The sequence below is a fragment of the Hypanus sabinus genome, chromosome 7, assembly GCF_030144855.1.
Source record: "Hypanus sabinus isolate sHypSab1 chromosome 7, sHypSab1.hap1, whole genome shotgun sequence".
NCBI lineage: Eukaryota > Metazoa > Chordata > Chondrichthyes > Myliobatiformes > Dasyatidae > Hypanus > Hypanus sabinus.
Genome location: NC_082712.1, coordinates 159,347,474 through 159,360,593, shown reverse-complemented (window position 1 = coordinate 159,360,593; position 13,120 = coordinate 159,347,474). Strand labels below are relative to the sequence as shown.

At 42.8% G+C, this 13,120-nt stretch overlaps 1 protein-coding gene across 1 annotated transcript in view; it reads left to right on the top strand.

The window, feature by feature from the left end:
- The window catches only part of ano3 (anoctamin 3), a 521,252-nt gene that overhangs the window by 419,783 nt on the left and 88,349 nt on the right, over nt 1-13,120 (top strand). The gene's annotated exons all lie outside the window — the stretch shown is intronic.

Below are 13,120 nucleotides of genomic sequence, written 5' to 3'. Positions count from 1 at the left end.
GTACTGCGTTGTGACTCATACAGGTGCTGCCAATATCACCAACAGGAAGATACCAAACGGTGTAAATACCAATCCAGAGATCAAAACCTTCAAATCTAGCAAAACAGCTGGGAAATCTTAAATTTGGATGACTAAAGAACCTGGAAGTTCAAAAAAACACTAACTGAACTAATGATGAAGAAATCAGACTTTCTCAGAAACCGTATATGACTCTAAATCTACATGGTTCACTCTCATCTGCAGGTTCAGGGTTATTTAGAGATGAGTGGAGCATCAAAACCAGAATCGCAGAATTGCACTTTCATAATTTACAACACCAGGAATTGCCTGTTTGCCATTAACTCCTCTGAATTCACTGTAGTATCTGTTTTCAGATCTCAAGTACTCTTTTGTTTGAAAAACATTTTGAATTTACCAATATCATGACTACACTTCCAAAATTTTTTGATTCCTATTGTTTCTGTATTATTTCAACTTACTCGGTTCTCAAGATGTAGTTCAAACTCATTATTTATTTGAGGTTCTTTTCACTGAATGTAATTACAGGCCATGGTCTTTCCTGAAAAATTTGGATTTGATCACCTGTAAGTACAAAGGCCTTTGAATGGATATACCTTTGCATCAAAGTTCCTTTCCAAGGAACAAACAGTCCCTCATCTTGGAGGTTTATCATCATTCTTTCATCATCACTTGTCCCAGGCTAAAATCCCTAAACTTCTTGCCAAAGGAAACTAATCGAGTGCCATTATCAATTGTATTGAAGTGGTTTAGAAGAATGAGGAGGGGTCTCATGAAAACCTGTTGAAGGCCTACAGTGGATATGGAGAGGATGCTTCCTATAGAGGGGGAGTCTAAGACAAGAGGACAAAGCCTCAGAATACAAGGATGTCTCTATAAAACAGAGATGATGTGGAATTTCTTTAGTCAGTGGGTGATGAATCTGTGGAATACATAATCATAGACAGTTGTAAAAGCCAAATTGTTAGGTATATTTTAAGCAGAAATTGATAGGTTCTTGATTAGTAAGGGCATCAAAGGTTATGGGGAGAGAATAGTTTGAGAGGATTAATAAATCAGCTATGATGGAATGGCAGAGTATACTCAATGGGCTGATTTGCCTAAATCTGCTCTTATGTCTTATGGCTTTATGGGCTTAAAAAGGGCACACAACCACATTTGTAACGGCAACATGATATGGGCAACAACATGATATGGCCTTTTTGGTGATATTAATGAAGTTAAGAATGTATTTGCATCTTGATCCTCACCTTGAAAAGATAAGGTTTTCTGAAGTCTCCTAAGCCTTCAGTTTTTTTTTGCCAATGACTGCTTGATTTCTCTAGAAATTGGATCCTCCGTGGCCATTTTTTTTGTGTAAAGAATGGCTGTTCTAATCTCCTGTGTGATCGTTGTTCATTAGGAAGTTTGTTCCCAGCACTTCCAGTCTTAATTCACCCTATCATATTTTTTCACTTCCCCAATGAATTTTGAATATGTGGTGATTTTATCAGTGTAGTGCTTGTTTCAATATTTTAATAATGAAAATAGGATGAAAAGGTCATAACCTCCAAGCAAATTGAACTCCTTTGTTCAAAAATGGAGGGGGACAGCTGCCTTAATATTAGTGTATAAAAAATGTGAGAAGCTCTTATTAAAAAAAAATCCCAAATATTTCAAAGTGCTCAGTTTTTATAATCAGGAAAGGTTACATATACTTGTGAAAGGGAAATTAATTTGACCAGTAAATTGGAGTTCTTATAATAAATATCATCTGCTGTGAATAAAGTGAGATGTAGTACTGACAGAATTGAATGTAATAATAAGGAGATTTGCATCATTTATTTGGAGTATTTGTAAGTCCACATCTGGAGTACCATGCTCAGTATTAGTTTTGTTAATGTACTGGAGAAGATTTGCTACAGTAATACCTGGATTGACGAGGTTGTGTTATGAGTAAAGGTTGGACAGAATTGTTTTGTATCTGTTGGCATTTGTATCTGTGAACAATATCTTGATTGAAGCATATGGAATTCTGCAGTTCTTGATGGGGTTACTGTTGATAGATATTTCCATTTTTGGGAGAATCTAAAGTTCGTCACTGGCTAAAAGTAATGGTTTGTCAATTTGAGATAGAGAGGAGGCGTATCTTTCAGAGGGTCATGAGTCTCTGGAACTCTCTTCCTTGAATGGAAGTGGAGGGAGAATTTTATTCTTAAAGCAAACATAGATGGCTTGTTGATAAGACAGCGAGATTTAAGTCAGCTATTAATGTTACAATCGTATTAATTTCAATTTGCTTCACAAGCACACAATAAGGCCGCTTAGCCAAATATTATTTTTTCTCTTTTTGTAGCTGGAATCTTTGTTCTATTAATAAAATTAATAAGTTGCCAGTCTCAAGCTGGGAGTGAGATTGCACAATTCTGTTGCCTTGTATGTTTTCCTATCATATCTGTTTGACAAAGCAATAGGTAGGTGAATTTCCTAGATTTGAGATAAGGTGTAAAGCTTCACCAGCTTCCTAAACATCAGATTCAATAAAAAGGAATATTCTCTGCTCATGTAGAGTTTTGATTGAAAATTTCTCTAATTATTTAGCTACATTTTATATTCCTTAGTACTAATAACTGCAGAATTTCTCTAATTTTAAACTGTACTTTTAAAGTAAGTCACATGTTTGGTAATGTGCCTCTCACTTAACGTTTCATGTTAAAGTAGAGACATTTTTTATATTTATATAGCACATTTTATATGATCTTGCTAACAACTTGCATTTAAGTGGTGCCTTTAGCAGAGATAAATACTGAAAAGTAATTTAAGGAAGCATTATCAAAGAAATTAGACATTGATCCACATAAGGGCACATGTAAAAAGAAAAACATTAGTGATAACATGTAGACAGAAAAAGGAAAACTCATAATTTTCCAAATACATGATATACAGTATATATATTGAGGGTGCCTAAGACTTTAGTAGTACATTTATGCATTGTACTGTATCACTGCCACAAAAAAATCATGAGATATCTGAATGATGATAAACTTCATTCTGATATGGGTCTCTATTGTTAACTGGGAGTGGGAAGGCGGCAGGGGAAGGGAAATCATGGTTGGCAAAGGGGGAAGGGTGCAGGGAGGGGGCAGGAAGAAACAGAAAGACATTCTGTAATGATCAATAAATCAATTGCTTGAAATTAAATGACCTTGCCTGGTGTCTTAGGACTAGGCGAGTCTGCATCTGCGTTTCCCCCCGCCACAGTTGTCCTTCTCTACCACCTGTCCTACACCCCGCCCGTGGCGATCCACCCTCGCCATTCCTAAAATCCTTTGCTCCCAGCAGATTTACAAATTCACTGTCCACTCCATGGAGCTACCGCGATTACCTGTGTGCCAAAAGCTTTTGCACAGTACTGTACTATAAACAATGCTTTGTTTCTGTTTTCATAGGGTTATAAATAACTTTTCAGAAATTCAGTTGAACCACAATAAAGTGTCGGCAGTGAAAGCTAATATATCACCATGACCTGATCATCTGTATCCAAAAGTGGTAGCCATGGAAATAATGGATAGATTCGTTATTATCTTGATAAATTGTCTAGTTCATTGAACAGTTCCAACAGATTTGTGGGTAGCAAATATCACCCCACAATTGAAACAATCATTATAAATCATCATCAGTGTCATTATTAAGTGCCCTGTTGTGTGACGTGGGCGATCATGGTCTTTGACCATCATTGTTCTTGGCAATTTTCTCTACAGATGTGGTTTGCCAATGCCTTCTGCTTAGCAGTGTCTTTACAAAACAGATGACCCCAGCCATTATCAATACTGTTCAGAGATTGTCTGCCTGGCATCAGTGGTCGCATAACCAGGACTTGTATGCACCAGCTACTCAGACGACCATTGCCTGACCAGCTCCCATGGCTTCACGTAACCCTGATCAGCTACACCTTGCCCAAAGGTGACCTGCAGGCCAGCAGTGGGAAGGAGCACCTGACACCTACTTTGGGGGAGATGTACCTCCACTCCACCACCTAATTAAAGAATAGAAAGAGAAAATGGTGATCTACATACCAGTTAGCGCAACATTAGCAGCAGGGAAACAGTAGAATCTATTATAAAGAAAATAATAATTAGAACATTTAGGTATCAACAGAAATATGTCAACATAGATATATGAGAGGGAAACCAGTTCAACAAGCATCTGGTGTTTTGAGTTTGTTATGGTCGAACAGATAAGTGAGAATCAGTGAGGTACTGTATTTTGGATTTTCAGAAGTCCTTTTAAAAGTTTATTCTGTTGTTGAAAAAGAGCAAAGCAGGAATAAAGAATATTCTTGGGGATTCTGTATTAATGGGGGTAGTGCATAAATCGAGTCTTGAGCCCGAGCAACTCATAAGATATATTAGTGACTTTGCCAATGTAAAGCTTGCTGAGGTTGTGAAAAGGACGAAACAAGGCACTTTGGTCAAGTTAAACAATAGGCAAAGACATGGCAGATGCAGTGTAATATGGATAAGTTTAGTTATCCACTTTGTCAGTGAAACAGAAAGCAGAGTATTATTTAAGCAATGACAAATGTTGCTATACAAAGCAACCTTGGCATCCTTGCACCCTCGACACCAAAAGCAAACACAGTGGAAAAGCTAACTGCTATGAGATTTCTTTAAGGAAAAAGAGAGTTAGAAATTATAAGAAGTCCTGGGCCTTTGAACCGGAAGGCAAAACTCCTGCCTCGATATTAATCAAATTTGAGGAATATCTTTCAATATTTCAGTGCGCTTTCCAACTACCAAAGTACTTCTGATATGTAATACTCATTGTATCATGAAAAATGTGAAAGGCATTTTCTTTCACAGTAAGTTTTGACATGTGCTGATGAAATAAATGACCAAGTTATCTCTTTATTGATTTGTTTGAGGGGTAGTCATTCCCTAGGCCATTCTGGCCTAGTCCTGGCAACTCTAGTATTAGTATTGGTTTATTAGTGTCACGTGTACCAAGATACAGTGAAAATCTTGTTTTACATACTATTTTACAGATCAAATCATTCCACAATGATCTGAGCTAGAATAAGGTAAATTAATAACAATGCAGAATAAAGTGTAAAAGCTACTGTAAAATTTCCGTGCAGGTAAGAAATAAAGTCCAAGATCAGGAAGATGTAGATTGTAAGGCCACGAGGCCTCTGCAAAAGTCAGATAACAGTGGGATAGAAGCAGCCCTTTGGCCTGGTGATTCATGCTTTCAGGCTTTTATATTTTCTGTCTGATAGGAGAGGGGATGTGCTAAACTATGTATACCTGCCTGGACACACCCCTCTGCTGACTGCTCCTGTGGCTCCTCCCACAGACCCTTGTATAAAGGCGATTGGAGGCACTGCTCCTCCCTCAGTCTCCGAGATGCCGTGCTCCGTTTTGCTGCTAATAAAAGCCTATCGTTCACCTCCCATCTCCGAGAGTTATTGATGGTGCATCAATTTTATTAGCAGCAATTTTAAAACATGGATGCATTTTACATGGAGCATGGAGATAGATTGGATCTCGACCCTCAATCCCAGGAAGCCAGCAACGCTTTTGAACTCTGGCTAGCATGCTTCGAATCATACCTGAAGGAGATTCAAGTGACCGAGCCTGCCACGATGCGCAGAGTTCTCCTCTCCAGGGTCAGTCCGAGGGTCTAGTCCATGATCAGGAACCAACCGAACTACCAGGGTACAATGGATGCCATCAAAAGACAATACCTGAGGCCGGTGAACACCGTCTACACAAGACATCGCTTAGCGTCGCAGCAGCAGAGAACTGGAGAGTCGAGCACTGAGTTTGTCCGGGCCCTACAGACATTCGTGCAGACCTGCGATTGCAGGGGACTGATAGCGGAATGGCATGCGGAGCTCTTAGTAAGAGATACCTTCGTCACGGGGATCAGGTCAGTGTACGTGCGCCAGCGGCTGCTGGAACACGCTGATCTTACCTTAGATTCAGCAATCGAGCTGGCTGACATGCTGGAGGCTGCTCTGCACAACGCTGACGCTCTCCAGGTGCGTGATCTCCTGCCGACCTCATGGACGCCGCAGACCCCACAACCCACCGACGAATCGACCTCTGCTGCTGCCAGTTGCAAGTCCGTGAAGTCCCCACAACCCTCTGGGCAATCAACCATGGCTGCTGCCAGTCGTGCGTCCGTGAAGTGTTACTTCTGCGGACTCGAGAAGCACCCCCGAAAATGCTGCCCGGCCCGAGAAGCTATCTGCTCCAGCTGTGGAAAGAAGGGCCACTTCGCCAAGGCCTGTAAGTCCAAACCGCAAGCAATGTCGAGGAGTGCCGCGTGTGAGGCATGGGGGGCGGCCATCTTGGTTGGCGTCACCTCGTTCCGCCTCCGACCCATGGGTGCTTACCGGGCACCAAGACAGCAATTCAACTCTGGCATCCGTAACCCTCGACCAAAGCGCCCCACACCAGCTCGCAAGGTCGATGATGGACATCCTGGTGGAGGGGCACAGGACTCGCTGCCTGTTTGACATGGGCAGCACTGAGAGTTTTATTGACCCGGACACGGTGCGACGCTGCGGACTCGTGACACGGCTGGTAAGCCAGAGGGTTGCCATGGCTTCTGGGTCGCATACAACAGATATCTGGGGGTGGGGGGGTGGGGTTGTGTAGTGACACTAGTGGTGCAGGGCACAGAATATCGGGACTTTGTCTTACTGGTCATGCCTCAACTGTGTGCCCCTGTGCTATTGGGTCTCGACCTCCAGAGCCACCTGAAAAGTGTGACAATGGAGTATGATGGGTCCCACCCACCAATCACTGTCAGAAATCCTCAGTTCTGTGGGAATTCATCACATACCCCGCTACTGACCACACACACACACCGACCCACACATCCCACCCAGCACCATGCTAACAGCCGCGCTACAGACACCACTTGCAGCCTCTCCACCCTCAAGATTCCTCCCCCAGCACTGTTCGCCAGCCTGACCCTGTCGTGGTTACTTGAAATGACCAGGAGATGCAGGCAATTCTTCGAGAAGTTTAAACCTTTATTTGCAAACAAAGGCTGAGGCAATCTATGAACTTGTCACCGAAAGCCTGCCGAGCTCCGGTGTACAGCATTCTTTATAATTTCTTATCTCAGTTACGTTCCGGTTTCATCAGCATACCCAATCAATTGATAATTGCATATCATCTATATATTAACTAATCAATCGCTCTTGCCTAGCTCTCGGTGTGTCACCATTATTTTTCACCCATTCGCATTGGGACCTTATTCGTGGCCAAGATTGTTTTCCAGACAACCTCCCTCACATTACATTCCTGCTCACAGCATCCTGTCCACCACCATTATCTCGTACTAAACAAGGGCTGAGTGTAATACATGGGATACATCTCAGCTAATAGTGCTGCTAAACAAACAGGTGTTCTGTAAGTGCCATAATATGCAGCTAAGAGAGTACAAAGTATCTAGTGAAAACAACACATAACAAAATGTGTCTAGTAAAATAATACATACTAATATTCAATACCCAGAAGTGATTACATAGTATTGTAAATAGCTAATACATAGTGATTATATTTCAGGTATATATAGGGGTTATGTCAGATATATTTCTCAATAACCCCCGACTGTAAACCTGTGGCAACTAAAAGCAGGAGGAACAGCGCAGGGGAAAGGGCCTTCATTAAGTCAGATGTGCAGCGGCTGCTCAGGGAGGGAATCATTGAACCAAGCACAAGTCCTTGGAGGGCCCAGGTGGTCGTTGTTCAGACACGGCAGAAAAATAGGATGGTCGTGGACTATAGCCAGACCATCAATAGGTTCACGCAGCTTGTTGCGCACCCCATACCCCGCATCGCAGATATGGTCAATCAGATAGCTCAGTACAAGGTGTACTCGACCATAGATCTAAAATCCGCTTACTACCAGCTCCCCATCTGCCCAGAGGACCGCCCCTACACCGCCTTCAAGGCGGGCGGCAGGCTCTATCACTTCCTGCACGTCCCCTTCGTTGTCACGAATGGTGTATCTGTCTTCCAGAGGGAAATGGACCGGATGGTGGACCAGTGCCAACTGAAGGCCACGTTCCCATATCTGGATAACATCATCTACGGTCATGACTGGCAGGATCACGACACCAACCTCCAACAATTTTTCCAAGCAGCCAAAGCTCTTAACCTTACATATAACAGGGACAAGTGTGTGTTCGGAACCACCTGACTTGCTATCCTTGGGTATGTCATGGAGAACAGAGTCGTTGGCTCTGACCCTGACTATATGTGCCCTCTGTTGGAACTCACTCTTCCCAACACCCTCAGAGCCCACAAACGGTGCCTGGGCTTCTTTTCCTATTACGCCCAATGGATCCCTCACTACGCAGACAAGGCCCGCCCCCTGGTCAAGTCCACCACATTTCACCTCTCAGCCGAGACCTGCGCGGCCTTCAGCCACATTAAAGGGGACTTTGCCAAAGCAACGATGCATGCGATGGACGAGACCATTCCCTTCCAAGTAGAGAGTGAAACCTCCGACTTTGCACTGGCTGCTACCCTCAATCAGGCAGGAAGGCCAGTAGCTTTCTTCTCTCGTACCCTTCAAGGCCCTGAAATTCGGCACTCCACAGTGGAGAAAGAAGCCCAGGCCATAGTGGAAGCTATTAGGCACCGGAGGCACTATCTCGCCGGCAAAAGGTTCACCTTGTTGATCAACCAGTGCTCAGTTGCGTTCATGTTCAGCAACCAACAGCGGGGCAAAATCAAAAATGATAAAATTTTGAGGTGGAGGATCGAACTCTCCACCTACAACTATGACATCCTGTACCGGCCTGGAAGGCTCAATGAGCCCCCCGATGCCCTATTCCGAGGAGCGTGTGCCAGCGCACAGCTCGACCGGCTATATGCCCTCCATGCAGATCTTTGCCACCCGGGGGTCACCCGGCTTTTCCACTTCGTGAAAGCCCAGAACCTGCCTTACTCCCATGAGGAAATCAGGACGATGACCAGGGACTGCCAAGTCTGCACTGAGTGCAAACCGCACTTCTACCGTCCTGAAAAGGCACACCTTATCAAGGCCACCCGCCCCTTTGAGCGACTGAGTATCGACTTTAAAGGCCCCCTTCCCTCCACTGACCGCAGTGTGTATTTTCCTAACATAATCGACGAGTACTCGCGGTACCCCTTTGCCCCAATTCCACTGCCACGTCCGTCATAAAAGCCCTGCACCAGCTCTTCACTCTGTTCGGATATCCCTGCTATATCCACAGTGTTAGAGGGTCCTCTTTTATGAGTGACGAGCTACGCCAATACCTGCTGGCGAGGGGTATTGCTACTAGTAGGACCACGAGCTATAATCCCTGGGGGAATGGACAAGTGGAGACAGAGAATGCCACGGTGTGGAAGGCCACACTCTTAGCCCTTAGGTCAAAGGGATTGCCTCTCTCTCGCTGGCAGGAGGTCCTCCCCGAGGCACTCCACTCCATCCGCTCCCTGTTATGCACGTCCACCAATGCCACCCCTCATGAGCGACTCTTTTCTTTTCCCAGGAAGTCTGCCACTGGGACCATCCTACTGGCTTGGCTGATGTCCCCAGGGCCAGTGCTGCTCCAGAAACATGCGAGGAGCAATAAATACTCCCCGATGGTCAAGAGGGTTCACCTACTTCATGCAAACCCCCAGTATGCCTACGTGGTCTTACCTGATGGGCGGGAGGACACGGTCTCCATCCGCGACCTGGCGCCCACAGGAACACCAGACCCCTACCCCAAACACTCCACGGTGACTATGAACCCTGTACCCACCGATGTATATATTCATGTGACACCGTGCATGCCAAGCCCTACACAGACTCCTCACAACACTCCCATACCGGGTGCCATGCACATGCATGTTTCATGGGTGGGTGGAGTCTTTGACAGAGCTGGCTGTTTTACTAAGGCAGCAAGAAGTATACACAGTCCATAAGATGGGAGATCTCATGGCTGTGCTTATAAAGAATTATCCATGTGCCTCTAACTTAGACTGCTGTAAAATTATTGGATATTTTAATATAAACAGCACAGCACAAGAATAGACCATTTTGGGCATGATGCTTTGCCAGACTAATTAAAGTATTAATTAAATGCTTATTAATTAAACTAATGCTTCCTGCATACACAATGTCTATTCTCTGCACATTTATACATCTAAGAGCCTTTTGAAGGCCTTTAATGTATTTGCCTCCACCACTACCCCTGACAGCAAATTGTAGGTGCCTACCACGCTCTGTTTGGGGAAAACAAAAGTTTGCTTCATAGACCTCCTTTGTACTTAGCCCATCTCACCTTAGGTACAAATCTTCTGGTTCTATCTATCTTGACCCTGTGGAAAAAGGATACAGGATCTCTATCTTTGCTTCTCATGATCTGTTAAACTTTCATCTGGTCTCCCCTCAAGCCTTTGCCACTCTGGAGAGAACAAGCCTAAATTTGTCCAGTTTCTCATTGTAGCACACGCCCTCTAATACAGGCAGCATCCTGGTAAACTTCCTCTGCGCCCTCTCCATAGTTTCTACCTCTTCTCTATATTGGGGTGGCCAGAACTGAATGCAATACTCTAGATGCTCCCTAAACAGAGTTCTATAAAGTAGAAATACTACTTCTTGCTTCTTGAACTCAATCTCATGAAATTGCCTTTGGTGAGAAGGTGGACAGAAACTTGTTTCCAGTAACAATGTAGTGAGCGCCTAGGTGTGGCTTTTGATGGAATATGCTATTTGTGTTACATCAATACGTGGGTGGAGAAGGATTTAATCTTTTGATATTGACCAATTCTTCTGATCTTGATCTTTTTCTGTAGTTGATGCATGAATTCCTTTGACTGAGTTTTGTTTCAATGTTATTTACGCTCATAGTTAAGAACAGGAGCATGTTGTTGTTTGGTTCCTTGAGCACATTCTGACATTCAATTAAATAATGGTTCATTTTTATTTTAACTCCAATTAACTCTGCATTGGTAATGAAAAATGCCTGTGTTTAATTCTTGTGTAAACCAGCCCAGCATTGCTCTGGAATGTGAACTTCCCAAATTGGTTTTAAGGTTGTTTTGATGTAAGTTGCATGGTTGAAGGTGGCATTATGGTCAAACCAATGCCTATTTAAAACTATTCATTATAAGGATAATGTCCTCACTTGAGCAGCAGCTTTGCATTCAATTACAGTGGATTCTGGTTAATGGAAATACATCGGCACCATACATTTTGGCCAATTAAGCCAGTGCCCCAATTAGCCAAAGTTTCATGGGAATAGTTAAAATGGTACAACAAACAACTACTGTTTAACTTAGAAGTAAATTATGTGTTTAAATGCAAACCAGAACAAATTAGAACACTATCAATATCATGACTGTAATTTGAAACTGTACATTAATTCCTAATAGTTATCAATGGAGGAATGCATCCAGTGTATACTGCTGTGTTCTTTTGATTGACTGTAAATGAACAAAAGCAGCATAGATAATGGACTGCCTTCATACAATCCTTTTGATGATTACATCCTCCAAATCTTCATTTTCATTGTAACATTCAAGACGATTGTTGATAACTTCGAAGTCTTTGTAGGTCTTCACTTGTCGACGTTGTAAAATCATTTAATTTTCACTCCTGGCCTTTTTTGGCATCTCCAAGCTTGAAAAAGCAGTGAGAAAAACAGATCTGTATTTATTACTGCTTATTTCTTACCTTCTTTTTTGAACTCATGTACTGGTAACTGACACTATTTAAAAAGTTTGCTGTAAGTACAATGTAGCCACAGAAGTGCACGTGACCAATGCTAGTTAGAAACTGTTTGGCAATAGTCTTCTACTGCAAATAAGTGGCATAATTCCCCAAATAAATGAAGGGAATCCTGGCTATTTTCTCAATGAGTTTTTGTTCTATAAGTGTTGGCCCAAATAAGCAGCTGTCCTGATTAACTGATGGCCCAATTAGCCAGAATCCACTGTATTGATTTAACAAATAAAGCAAGGAATTGATTGTAGACTTCATGGAAAGGAAGTCGAGAGAACACTCACCGATCCTGATGAGGGGCAAGCAGCTTCAAGTTTCTGGGTGTCAGCTTCTCAGAGGATCTGTCCCAGGCACAGCATATTGGTGCAGTTGTAAATAAGGCATGACTGTCGCTGTACTTTGTTAGTAGTTAGAGAGAACTGGTTTGTCATCAAAGACTCTAGCAAATTTCTACAGATGTACCTTGGAGAACATTCTGTGTAGCTGCATCATTGGCTAATATGAAGACTCAGGGTCGAAAAAGGCTGAAGAGGATTGGAGACTCAGCCAGCTCCATTACAGGAACAGGTTTCCCCACGATTGTGGACATCAAAAGACAGTACCTCAAGAAAGTATCTTCCACCATTAAAAACCCTCACCACCTGGGACATGCCCTCTTTTCATTACTGTCATCAGGGAGGAGGTATAGGAGCCTGAAGACTCACGTAATGCTTTAAGAAAAGCTTCTTCCCCATTGCCATCAGATTTCTGAATAGTCCACGAGCCCAGGAACACTATCTCATTCTTCCTTTTTTAGCATTATTTGTAACTTTTTGTAAGTTACAGTAGTATTGTGTCTTGCACAGTATTCTAAAACAAAACAACAAATTTCATGATATTTTCAGTGATAATAATTCTGATTCTACTACCTCCCAGCCCTTCAAAAGAAAAGCAATCTCTCATTTGTTCTATTTCTTTAATTTCATTTTACACTTAATCCCATTAACTTGAAATTGCCAGAATTAGTTAAGAAACATTTTGCCAAAAGTCATTTCATACCACGTGCAAATTTTATTAATGGAATTTTTTTGTAGTTGAAATAGATGAGGTTCTATGTCATTGCTCCCTCCCCATTCTTAGGCATGATTAATACTCTGCATCGTGCGCAATGGCTGGGTTATGGTAACAAGAGATGAATCAGATGCATCCATTCCTTCTCTCCAGTAATGGATGAGATATCTCAACACCACAAAATACTCAGCAATTACATCTCTATGAAGTAGCGTGTGGGTGTGTGACAAGGAATTTTCTTCAGCCTGAAACATTAACTCCATAGGTGCAGTCTGACCTGCCACATTTTTAAAATTTCGTACTTCCATCATCT